This window comes from Balearica regulorum, chromosome 5 (assembly GCF_011004875.1).
Source record: "Balearica regulorum gibbericeps isolate bBalReg1 chromosome 5, bBalReg1.pri, whole genome shotgun sequence".
Classification (NCBI taxonomy): domain Eukaryota; kingdom Metazoa; phylum Chordata; class Aves; order Gruiformes; family Gruidae; genus Balearica; species Balearica regulorum.
In genome coordinates this window covers 57508785-57521394 of record NC_046188.1, presented here as the reverse complement: position 1 = coordinate 57521394, position 12610 = coordinate 57508785, and positions in this window count along the sequence as shown.

Sequence of the window (12610 nt, the reverse complement as noted above, 5' to 3'; positions counted from 1 at the left end):
GTGTCTCAGCTCTTCACCTGACCGCTCGGTCCTGGCAGAGACCCTTCGCAGGAGCGTTGAGAGCCCCCACCCCAGTGCAAAGGAGCAACCAGGGGCATCTTTACGGAGCAGAAACAACCCTCCAAACCTCATACCCTCTCCAAAACAGGATAAATGTGTTTTAGCTGCATTGACTCCAGATGAATTAGAAAAATAAGGAATAGTTTAAATCAGTAAAGCAAAGAGCTGTGATTACATGAATATATATGGACAACAGATCTGCTGCAAAAGGGCCTGATTCAAAGTCCATAAGGAAAGCTATTTCAAATAGCATTCTTCACAGCAGCATTCCCTTTTATAGCACAGAAGAGATGCGTGGCTGTATTTAGGATACCCCAGTAGAAAGCCCAGGAGCAGAGTAAGAACCAAAGAGTTTTTATGTCAACAGAAATGTATACTTTCTTCTCCTCTCCTTTCTTCTTCTTTACACAAACACATTATGCAGTGCCAAAAAAAAAAGGAGAAGGAAATGAAAAGAAAATGGATCAGTTGAAGCCTCCAGGAAAGATAACCTTCAAAGGAAATTTAGCGGAAAATTGAAGAAAATAGAAGCTGAGATTTCTCTTGTACCTCATGGCTACAGAAATAGATAAGTAGGAGAAAAGGCTGCAAGCAGCATTGCTCCTTTTTGTGACAAGAGAGAAAGCCCCAGATATATTCAATCAATTCCAAAGGGAGAAAGATAATGAGAAATTAGAAATACCCATGAATAGGTTTGAAGTCTACTGCTTCTGGATACACATCATTGACAAGAACATGCAATTTCAACACAGACGGGAATCAAATGATCCATACGTGACATACTTAAAAACTCATGGAAACACCCAAACAAACTTTTAGAAGTTACCAGTGTTATCAAACCTCCATTAGGCTTTCAGAAATTTTCCCTATTATTACAGATATACCTGTCAATAAGTAAAAAAACTACTACTACATCTACAAACAAACCAACACTTCTGAGATTGTCACATCTGAGTGTAGCTACACTAATGACCAAAAATTAACACTCCCATCAACTTGTTGCTGCCTGTATGGAGGAGGGAGAATATGGAAAAGGAAAAAAATAATGGCAAAAATCTGAGAAATAAACATTTAACATTAATATCTCAATTTGAAATTAACAGCAATTCCAAGAGACAGGGGTTGTTTTGTTTTGGGTGGAATTTAGCTTTGGTTTTTCCTTTGTTTGGGGTTTTTTTCAGCAAAATACAGGCTGATCACTGGCTGAGCAGAGGAGTTGGGGCAAGAACTCCAGTGTCTTGATTTGGTGGCAGGAAGAAAGATCAGCATTTTCTTTACAGTTTCTAGGCTTAATTAATTTGCCTGTTATGGCGGTGTGTCCCTGAAGTGGAGGAAGTCTGCTGGAGGGTGAAGGCGGCAGAGGAAGAAACCTGAGTTTGCTTTCTTTAAAATGAGGGAGGAGGAGGAGGGATTCGCAGAGCCCAGCAAACAGGCACTGCTGGTTTGTGCAGGGGCTGCAGGCATGCGCGAATATCCTGCCCCCACCCCCTGCCTGAGACCAAACCGTCCCACCGCTGGGCATCCTCTGGTACTCGCAGAATTAAAGTTGATCCCAACAGCGGGAATCTTAACAAAGGGTAGCCGTGAAAACGAGGCACTCCTATTTTAAAAAAAAAAAAAAAAAGCTTTTCTGCAACATCAAGGGACTTGCTGGTTACACCTCGTTTTCTCTCACGCATTTCCACTATAAACAAGAACAATTAAGCATCTGCATTTTTAAGATGACATTTGAAAATTACCTGGATCTTTCAAAGCAGTCTCATCACAGATAAGGCACCCAGTTGGAGAAGTAGTGGACGCTCTTCCGGTTGTCCAGCTTCCTTCCATTAATGCCGGCCTGTGATCAGCGTTGGCAGTAGTCTCGGAAAACAAATAAAATCTTTAAACAATAAGCTACACATTAAAAGCCTGAGAGGCTCCCCTGTGACCCGTGCAGAAATAGGAGCATTACAGAGAGGGCTGGAGACCAGTGATGCAGAAAGTGAAGTCACTGGAGATGTGAGTTCATATTTGATGCATGGGTAGAGGTGAAACGGGCTTACGGCCCTCAGACACTTCAGGGGTTTGTTTGTTTCCTGATGTTCAGAGTCTAAGGACTGGAACAATGTGTGGAAATCTGTACTCAGTACCTGCTTTGTCTGTTGTCAAAAGTACAGTAAGTGCTGTCATCTTTGGGTTTAAACGCCAACTACACAATACTAAACCTAGAGTGGCTCGTTTCTACTGGTGACCAGTGAAAGATGGGTATTTCCCTTCTCCTTATCTCAGAATCAGACAAAGTGTCCATATCTGCTGGTAACCATCCCTCTCAGCAGCACACCTATATATTCCCAGGGACATCCAGAGGTGTGTGTATATATATACACACATATAAAAGCAGCACAAGGACAGGTACTGTAATGGACAGTGTGTATGTATGTCAACTAAGGTGTGCTGCCCCTGACTTTGCAAAATTAGAAGGGGAAAACATGGACAGTCCACTCTTAGCTGTCATTGGTGGGAAACCAAATCCACACCAGCGTAATTAGAAAAGAAGTAGCTGTTCCAAAAAATAGAGGAGTCAGTTGTCGTCTTTCTGAAGCTGCTGTTTGTACTGAAGGCGCACGCAGCAAAGGGAGAAACAAGAATTGTTTGGCAGCGGCCAGCCCTGCACCACGACCTCGCCCAGCTCAAAACACGGGAGAGGAAAATCCCCCAAAAAGCGAGCGAGAGGCCTCGAGCAGCTGCGCTCTCTGCTTCCTTCGCACACAGAGACAGTACCATTGCATGCCGCAGCCCTCAAGGGAACCCACCATCGTGTTCACTGACTCCAGAGCTGCGGCTGCTCAGGACCTCAGGTGCATTTGCCTGGTGAAATAAGTATAATTTCATTTAAAATGTACTAATATCTCAAATCCAACTGGCTGTGAAAAAGGAACACTGCCACAGGACCCCTACCTCGTGTGAGGCACTGGATAAGTAAAACCAGGTCCCTTTCTATCAAAAGCAAAGCAAAAAGTAAAGCCAACAATGTGGGTGCATAAATGGATTTTCCCCTACAGCTGACACCGAATCTAAATTAAACTAAATGGTTTTCGTAATTTGCAACCTCTGGTTTCTCCATAATTACAATGTTGTGAAATGAGCAGGAACGGCTAGTATATACCCACAGGGAAGAATTATGTTTAGTGACCCTATAATGATCGAGGATGAAGAAGATGCAATAAAGGACCCCACAGTATTCATTAATGGCTAAGATCAGTAAGAAAGGAGGAAGCTAGAGTTAATGAATATATATAGGATTTAGATGTAGAAGCTGCAGGCAGAAGTAGCCAATGGTTTTATGCCAGCGATGGCCTTAGACATAAAGCACTTCATTAGAGACAATCATCTTCTGAAAAATCCCCAGACTCTCCCCATCTGCAGAATGCTGGACAAAAAACTATTTTAAAAATACCTTGCCTTTAAAATACGATGTAAAGAGATGTTATTAGCTATTACACATGAAACATTCTGCTAAAAACTAATCCTAACCTCACCTGATTTTAGAGTTGGTGCTTCCATCTGTTCTTCCCTTGCACTGTTGAACTGTCTTTCTGTTGACCACCAAAATAAAAACAGTCTTTCAGTGACACTGTGTTCTCCTTTTTCCATCTGCTGTTATTCTGGGCCTGTTAAGCATTTATTAAAAAAATAAAAAAAAGTATAAGCAAACCACTAAGACAGGTGTCTATGGAAAATTACAGAATTACAGAAAATTAGAAGGAATTTCCCTTCCTACACACAATCTTCCTTTGTTTCTTTCTCACAAGCCTTTGCTCCTTGGAGAACGAGAACATACATAACACTGGGTAAAGAGAACGCAAAAATCATTTGAAGCTCAGATTATGGTATCACTCAGCTAACCCAGTTGTAACTGATGGCATGGTCCAAACATGTCTGGCACATGTTACACACATACCATCCCTGTCTCCATAAAGCTTATCTGACAATCTAGATAGGATTCAAAACAGAATTTTATGGTGGGAAGAGCTCGTATAGTTAACGCCATGTTCTGGCTAAAACACAATTTGAGGGGTACCTTTTGGGAAAGGCAAGTTCCCCTTTGCTGACATAGGTTGCGCTAATTAAATTGCGGTTGCATATTTGCACCTGTGACTGATCTGTACCAACAAAGATTTTAATTTGTGTTCACGCTTCGACATGCAGATACAAAAGCAGAGAATAAGCTGTAGCCTGCTCCAGCATCATTAAAGAATGCAATATTCCGTACGTGCGAACTCTATCCTGCCTACTTAACACTCCTACCTTACAGGATTAAATATACACTTGCTTCTAGTGAATAATTACATCTGGTATCAAAATTTGACGGTGTACTCCAAATGCCTGATAAAACATGAGAGAGGGATGAGCATCATAACTGCCATTTCCTTCAAAGTCCATCACTGAGCGTGTACACGAGACACCCATCTCCTTACCCTCAGGGACTAGGCATCCACCAGTGTCCTGAACTGTTAGAAAAGATCAATTATTCAGAAAATAGTATTCTCAAGAGTTTTCAAAAAAAATCTTATTAGGAAATTATTCCTTGAAAATTTGAATTCTTTATTAAAAATAATCTTCTGTCTTTACAAACAGCATTATACGCAGCATAATAGCTGGATGATTAGAATTTTCATTGTGCCTTACAAATTCCTTACTGATAACTAAAGAGGGTAAGACTTCCTTTAGAAAAGTTTAAAGCACGTGCTTTTCTTACATTCGGAGCCACCACCAGCAGTTAATAAGTATCTCAGAGACCCATTCCATCTCTCAGCAATCCGCTGGATGAAGAATTGCAAAGCCTTTTATTTTGCAAAAATCCCATTAGTTTTTGATAAACTCTTTCTGACGAACGGTAATTTTGACTGATTCACCTGAACAAAGTAACGCACCCACACTTTCAAAATGCCACTGGGGTGAGGTCAGGCGGAGAATGAGTCTGCCAGTGTAAATGACTGCATTTGTCTCCTGTCAGACACCTGCACAAAAAGTACTGCCATAAGATTACTGGCTCGACAGAGATCGAGAAAATGGATTGATTTTTAATTTTCAGGAAGTTTTCAGGGAATTTAAAATAATAGATCCTATTAAAAAGCTTGAGATGCTCTGAGAGTAGGTGGGCCTGTGTGTGCACGGGGAAGCACACCTTGCTGGGGGTTTTACTGATGTAGGAGAGTCGAGGACCACCCTTTTCTCAGTTATATATTGGTACATTATGCACAGTTGTGAACATTTGTGGAAGCAAACATACAGTACCTGGGTTTCAGAATACAACACAGGCCTTGGCAGAGGCCCCTAATCCCCTTTGGATGAGGGCTGCAATGCGCTTAGCTAAAAACAGGCTTTCCAGACCAAACCAACCACTACACCCTCCTGAAACACACTCCAAAACCAAATCAAACACACTCATTTAAAATTCAACCTTGAATTAACCCTCTTTAGCAAATTTGCAAGTGGTACCAAAGGTTGGTTCTAAGGATATCAGCGAAGTCCCTGGCACCAATACAGCCAGTAATAACTGCTATTACAACCATGGCTAGTACCTGGCCTGTAGATATTATAATTAATGCATTAGAGTGAAAACCATTACCGACCCTCCCATTGCCCTCAGATCCATTTCTCCTTGTCCTTCTTTTGCGGGGAGCGACAGCCCAGCCCCAGCCAGCCCCAAGCCTCTCAGGCTCCATCTTGCTTATGTTTCTAAGAAGCTCTGAGCTGGCTCTGACTGGGACACCAGCAAGATTCCTTGCCACTTCAGGACCATCCTCTAGCAAATGACAACCTTCCTTGTCTGCCTTATCAATGATCTGATGTTCTAGTCCCAAATCTAGCACTGAAGAAACTTGAATTAACACTCAGTTACTGCATCGCTGACATTGCAGCGTAGCTGTGCATGAGGTTTTATTTCCTTGGATCCAAAGTGCAGGGCAGAGATGATCACCAGTCAGTTATTCTCAAGCTCAGATCCTGTTTTCATCCCATACCTCAAATTCTGCATGGAAAGAAGTAACATAAGACCCATTTCTCTAAGTAGCTGCTTAACTTATGAAAGCTGAGGATTAGTGGAACTTCAAAGAGACAGGTATCTTTTTCCCAGTCATAAGAACCAGAATTAATTTCAGCCACAGAAACATAACATCTATACAGTAGTCAAACAAAAATGCATTGGATTGCCATTGGGCAATCTACACGATTCAGCTGGATTTGGAAACGGTTACATGGAGCACGTCTATGTGCATGGCACCATTTCAACATATTTTTCAGATGACTGAACTTTATATGATAATCTATAATGTTAGAGCTATATCACACTTAAGACTGTCATCAAAAAACATGAAGAGACAAGTGATTGTAATACATGCATCACTTACATCACCCAGGAAAACTTTTATCACACGATACAGACCCACTCCACAACATAACTCTGTTATCACTGTCATTCACACTCTCGGTGTAGTAGTGTCTTAGGGCAGAAGCATTTGTGAATGAACACTACCAGGAGTTTAGTATACAGCACCATCTCTTCAAATGCCATTGCATTTCTAAGTTCCCAATTAATTAAATGCAATTTCAGGTTACTTGAAAATCTATTGTAAATAGCAAAACATGAAGTTAAAAAACCACACCTCGAATCCTAATAACTGCAGTGTTCAGACACAACATATTCTAGGCTAGCAAAGTACATATTCCCATGCTTTGGTAAGATTTGGGCGCCTCAGTAGCAGAGGAGGATCCACTAAAGGATTCCTGTTATACAATAGTATCACACAAAGCTGAAGAATTTCTCTGCCCCAAAAAGCTTTTTATCTGATCAAACAGGATCAGCTAAAACTTTCAAGGGGCATTTAAGAGTTCTTTGAAGGAACACTCAACTCCACTGCGCTTCCCTTTGTCAATGATTACAAAGCCCTTCCTCTTTCCTTGGGGAAAATATATGTCAATTTGCAGATTCTCCTGAAAATAGCAAGATCTGGTCCTCTAGACTTCTCTAAATCAGTTTGGTTTTTGCAACCTGAAGCAACTGAAGCTTGATGCAGTATACTCAAGCATAGAATCATAGAATGATTTGGGTTGGAAGGGACCTTTAAAGGTCATCTAGTCCAACCCCCCCTGCCACGGGTAGGGACATCCTCAACTAGATCTGGTTGCTCAAAGCCGCATCCAACCTGGCCTTGAATGGTTCCAGGGATGGGGCATCTACAGCCTCTCTGGGCAACCTGTTCCAGTGTTTCACCACCCTCATTGTAAAACATTTCTTCTTTATATCTAGTGTGAATCTACCCTCTTTTAAAACCATCACCCCTTGTCCTGTTGCTACAGGCCCTACTAAAAAGTCTGTCCTCATCTTTCTCATAAGCCCCCTTCAGGTACTGGAAGGCTGCAGAGCCTTCTCTTCTCTAGACTAAACAACCTCAACTCTCTCAGCCTGTCTTCATAGGCGAGGTGCTCCAGCCCTCTGACCATCTTCATGGCCCTCCTCTGGACATGTTCCAACAGCTCCATGTCTGTCTTGTACTAAGGACCTCAGAGCTGGACACAGGACTCCAGGTGGGGTCCCACCAGAGCAGAGTAGAGGGGCAGAATCACCTCCCTCAACCTGCTGGCCACACTTTGTTTGATGCAGCCTGGGCTACGGTTTTCTTTCTGGGCTGTGAGCGCACGTTGCCAGCTCATGTCCAGCTTTTCATCCAGCAGTACTCCCAAGTCTTCTCCTCAGGGCTGCTTTCAATCCCCTCATCCCCCAGCCTGTCTTGATACTGGGCTGACTTGATACAAGGCCCTGACCCAGGTGCAGGACTTTGCACTTGGCCTTGCTGAACCTCGTGAGGTTCACATGGGCCTACTACTTCTTGAGCTTGTCCAGGTCCCTCTGCACGGCATCCCGTCCCTCAGGTGTGTCAGCCGCATCACTCAGCTTGGAGTCATCTGCAAACTTGCTGAGGGTGCACTCAATCCTACTGTCTGTGTCATTGATGAAGATATTAAACAGCACTGGTCCCAGTATGGACCCCTGAGGGACACCACTCATCACTGATCTCCATCCGGACACTGAGCTGTTGACCACTACTCTCTGGATGCAACCATCTAGACAATTCCTCATCCACTGAACAGTCCGTCCATCAAATCTGTCTCTCTCCAATTTAGTGAGAGGGATGTTGTGGGGGACTGTGCCAAAGGCCTTACAGAAGTCCAGATGGATGACAGCTGTAGCTCTTCCCTTACCCACTGATGTCGTCGCTCCATCATAGAAGGCCACTAGGTTGGTCAGGTGAGACTTGCCCTTGGTGAAGCCATGCTGGCTGTCTCGAATCGCCTCCCTGTCTTCCAAGTGCCATAGCTTCTAGGAGGATGTGTTCCATGATCTCCCCAGGCACAGAGGGGAGGCTGACAGGTATCTTTCACTAGGCCACGTTCCTCAAAGCCCCAGGCAGCTTGGCCTGGAACACTTCCAGGGATGGGGCATCCACAGCTGCTCTGCACAACCTGCTCCAGTGTCTCACCCCCCCCTTATGACCAGAGGCAGTTCCCTCAGCCTGCCCTTGTGTGCCACGTGCCCCGGCCCCTCAGCATCTCGAAGGCCCTGGGCTGTGCCCACACCCCCCACATCAGTGTCCTTCCTGGGCTGGGGAGACCAGGAGGGGACAGAGGAGTCCAGGTGCAGTCACCAAAGTACCCAACAAGAGAGGAGGAAAACATTTTTATTGTTATTTCCTTAGTTTATTGGGGGGGGTGGGGGGATGGGACAGAAGGGCTCACACCACCCGGGGCAATCAACACAGCAATCGTGGGTGCCCGGAGATGGAAGGGGTGGGTGAGCCCACAGGACGGCCAGGTGCGGAGCTTGGGCCTCCCAGCTAATGGCAGGCGCGGTGGCTGGGCCAGATGCTCCTCTGAGTCCAGGTGCTCCTCTGAGACCAGGAGTTCCTCTGAGGCCAGGCGCTCCTGCGGCATTGTTGCTGTGCTGCCACAGCGGGGAGCCCTGGCACGATGGAGCAGTGCCAGGGGAGCTGCGCTGGAGGTGGATCCACCTCCATCGGTTCTTCTTGATCCACGGGTGGATCCACCCCCATGGGCTCCACATCACTGTCCTCCGCCTGCAGCTGCCTCCTCTTTCCCTCCAGTTCCTGCAGCCATGCCTTGTCTCTCCTGCCACGTAAAGATGGGCAGTCACTCTCTTTGCTCTTAGACCTCTTGTTTCCAGGCCTCCTTGGAAGCCGAGGATCTCAAAGCTGAGCAAGTTGTGGGCCGGCTGCTGGGGTCCCAGTATTTATAGGGCCCAGAACAAAGGGCAGCAAGGTGGTTTAAGACATCAGGAGGCCACTGTGATGGATGGGAATGCATGTGGCCAAATATGGCTGTTGTGGGAGTCGGGTCTCTGTGGCCTGAAAGATGGCGTCATGTGGGAGAAGGAGGAGGGTCGGGGGGGCTGGGGGCCCTTTTCCTGGGGATCGCTGCCCTGGGCCCTTCTGCTGCCCTTGGGCACAGGGACTACCCTCCACCTGCCTCCAAGCTCCAGCCCCCTCCTCACCCCGTGCCTGGGCTCCCGTGGACAAGATGGTGGCAGCGGCCTTGCAGGAGGGTTGAGGTCCCATAAAGGGATCAAGACAAACACTTGATACAGCCCTCGAAGTGCATTTGGCCCTCTGAGTGCAGGAATGTGCGCATGATTTAACACGAGCAGAAGGAGCTTCCAAAACTACTGCCTAGTAGATGACAGCAGGACTATTGCATTTGCTCTCCAAAACTGGCTGTGCCTGTATCTATTAGAGAAGACATATTGGGAAACAGAGCTAGAAAACACTTTCACTACAACAAACAAGGTGTTGCAGAAGCCTTCACTAAAGGCTGCATGGGAGCAGCAGGACAAGCCTGCCAGGCCCAGCTTTCAACTATTTCTCAATTCCCTTTCCCTGGCTCATGGGAAAGGCCATCTGAACCACGCTAGGCTGTCCCTCTCGTAGAGCGGTCCCGCTGCTGCTGAACAACGCTTCAGGTACCCAGCAGTTTGTTAGCTTTTGTGCATGTCAAAAAGTAGCCTTGCTTTGCTGAGCGCTTACTGTCCCATATTAAACTATGGCAAAGTGTAAAACGTAGGCTGGAGCTGGCAAAGTTTGTTCTTCTGACAGCTAGCTGCTTACCAGCACTCCAGGCCGTCCAGTTCCTGGTTCCATCTTGTTGCACTCACCCAGAGCTTTCTCTGAAACCTCGCTCCGCTCAGTTACCTGCCCATTTATTGACTAGGAAGAAAGCGGGTACCGCTGACTCGGTTTTCAGAAGCAGAACCAGCAACTGAGCTTTTGTACAAAACTTTTCACCAACAGATCCCAGGACACTTCACAAAGGTGGCAGCGTATCTCCATGTCACAGTGATGAAACTGAGGCCCTAAGGTGATTTCCTGGACATACGAGAAAAATTGCAGAAATCTGTTTCATTCTCAATACCCACTCCCATGTATCATCCATTAAATACTGCTATAAAAATCAGTTACAAGCTTTAGAAAATATGGTTGCCCCTATCACAAACCCCAATAATTTCCAAGATGACTGGTAATGCAAAAATGCTTTGGTAACAAAAAAGCAGGAGTTAAACAAGCTTAATTATTTATCTGCTTTAGTATATATAACTCGGGAAGTTAGGGATTACTTTATGCTTCCAGAAATATAAGTATATATTTGTTAGGGCTTGTATCTTCATGCTCTACAATAACACATGAGGAATTAGCTGGAACACACACAATTCCTGATTTTTCACTTAATTAACAAATGCATTCCATAGTCTCACATGATCTGTATTTTCCATAAATAATAAGCTTAACTGATTAACTGATAAATGTCTTCATCTGCTTTTAGCATCTGCATACTGCAAGAACAGGTTTCTTTGGCATTCCATACCTCTCTCAAAGTGACAGTGTTTCTACGGCAACGTTCACATTTATTAAGGCTGGATATAGTATCGCTGCTGAACTTGTGCGCCTGAAGTATAAGTGAGAACAGGCGTAGGAAAAAAACCACCTGTTCTTACTGATGGAGTAAGCGTACCAGCCCTGGAGTAATTATATCTCTTGTTAAAGATGCATTAACATAGCGTTACATGCTTTAAAATATAAGCACTAAAGTCCTGTCAGGTCAAACACCGTAAGGTTTTAATAGCTTATTTTCTTGCACCTTTATAAAAGAAAGTTTGATATGGCATTAAAAAAAAATAATCTCCTACAGGAATCCAAGGCAATTGCTGCTAATCTGAGTAAAAAGAGAATCTGTTTTCCATGATGGAAACATTTATATTATATAGGTGAACTACAAGGAACAAAATTTCAGTTTGTTGGTCTCTATCTGTCAGACAGTCAGGAGATACATAGTCACACGTATCATGGGACAGTACAGCATGGCACAGGGACGCAGCTACCACAGGTGGGGCAAAATCGCTCTTCTGAGACTCCACATCTATGCGGGATGCACCAGATAAGCAAAATGCTCCTACAACGGGGTTTGTACTGACATCTATCTGATGCTCAGATGCTATCTGAGCAGGTAAACACCTGCCTGAATGCAACCAGGTAAAATGGATTTATAGAAACAGGGATTTTAGGAGCAGGTCAGTCAGCGGGACTCCACCTGGGCACACATGTAGGACCTTGCACGGTCTGAATCAGCCACCGATATGTCCTGTGCTGCATGTGCCACCACTTACAGGTTCAAGTGGTCTTTTCTTCTTCTCCACTTAGCTCAAGTATGGATGAAGGGTGAGCTACAGGATCCTTGAGGATGACATTTCTAAGAACCATAGCTACTGTAGAACAAGAATTCACTCTTTCTCCTTAGGAAAAGGATGCATGTCAGTATGGATCTAATTGTAAGGAGCTAGTGAATGCCATCACTTTCTACACAGTGACATCAGCTGTACTAACCAAATAAACTGGAACACTTGCCTTCTAGGCTGGTATCAGATCTGTGCATAACACACAATAAATTAAGTGGACCATTTCAAGTTGCAGTTTTCAGATATTAGAATATTGTAAACAAGCAAAGATGTTGCTTAAGAGACCTAACAGATCCAAGCCTGGAGCATAACTCCCATCTGGTACAAAGAACTGTACATTTGGTCTTTCTGACAAGATGTCTCACCACGTAGAGCGGCTTCCTACTGACAGGCACAGGAACAGCCTGAACGATCTCAGAGCATGGGATAATGCCTAAAGCAGACAGCCAGTTCTCTGCCAGCAGCCACCAAATGAGGTAAGGAATGACATAGGTAAGTTAATGGTTGAAGTGAAGCTCGGACACCAACTTGAAGATCAGCTGTGATTTGGGCTGACCTGTTGCCATTCTGGTACCACATATCCAAGCTCGGTCTAAACTAGGAATGAAGGCGGCACCAGGTCCTGGTCCCAGGCGCACATCCCAGGCACACAAAGACCCAACTGCTGGAGGTCCTCACAGCCACGCTGCAAGCGAGCCACCAAGATAACGCTCTCACACCTTCAGCCCAGGTCAGAAAAACTTCTTTAAGAGGATACCACGAGACTAC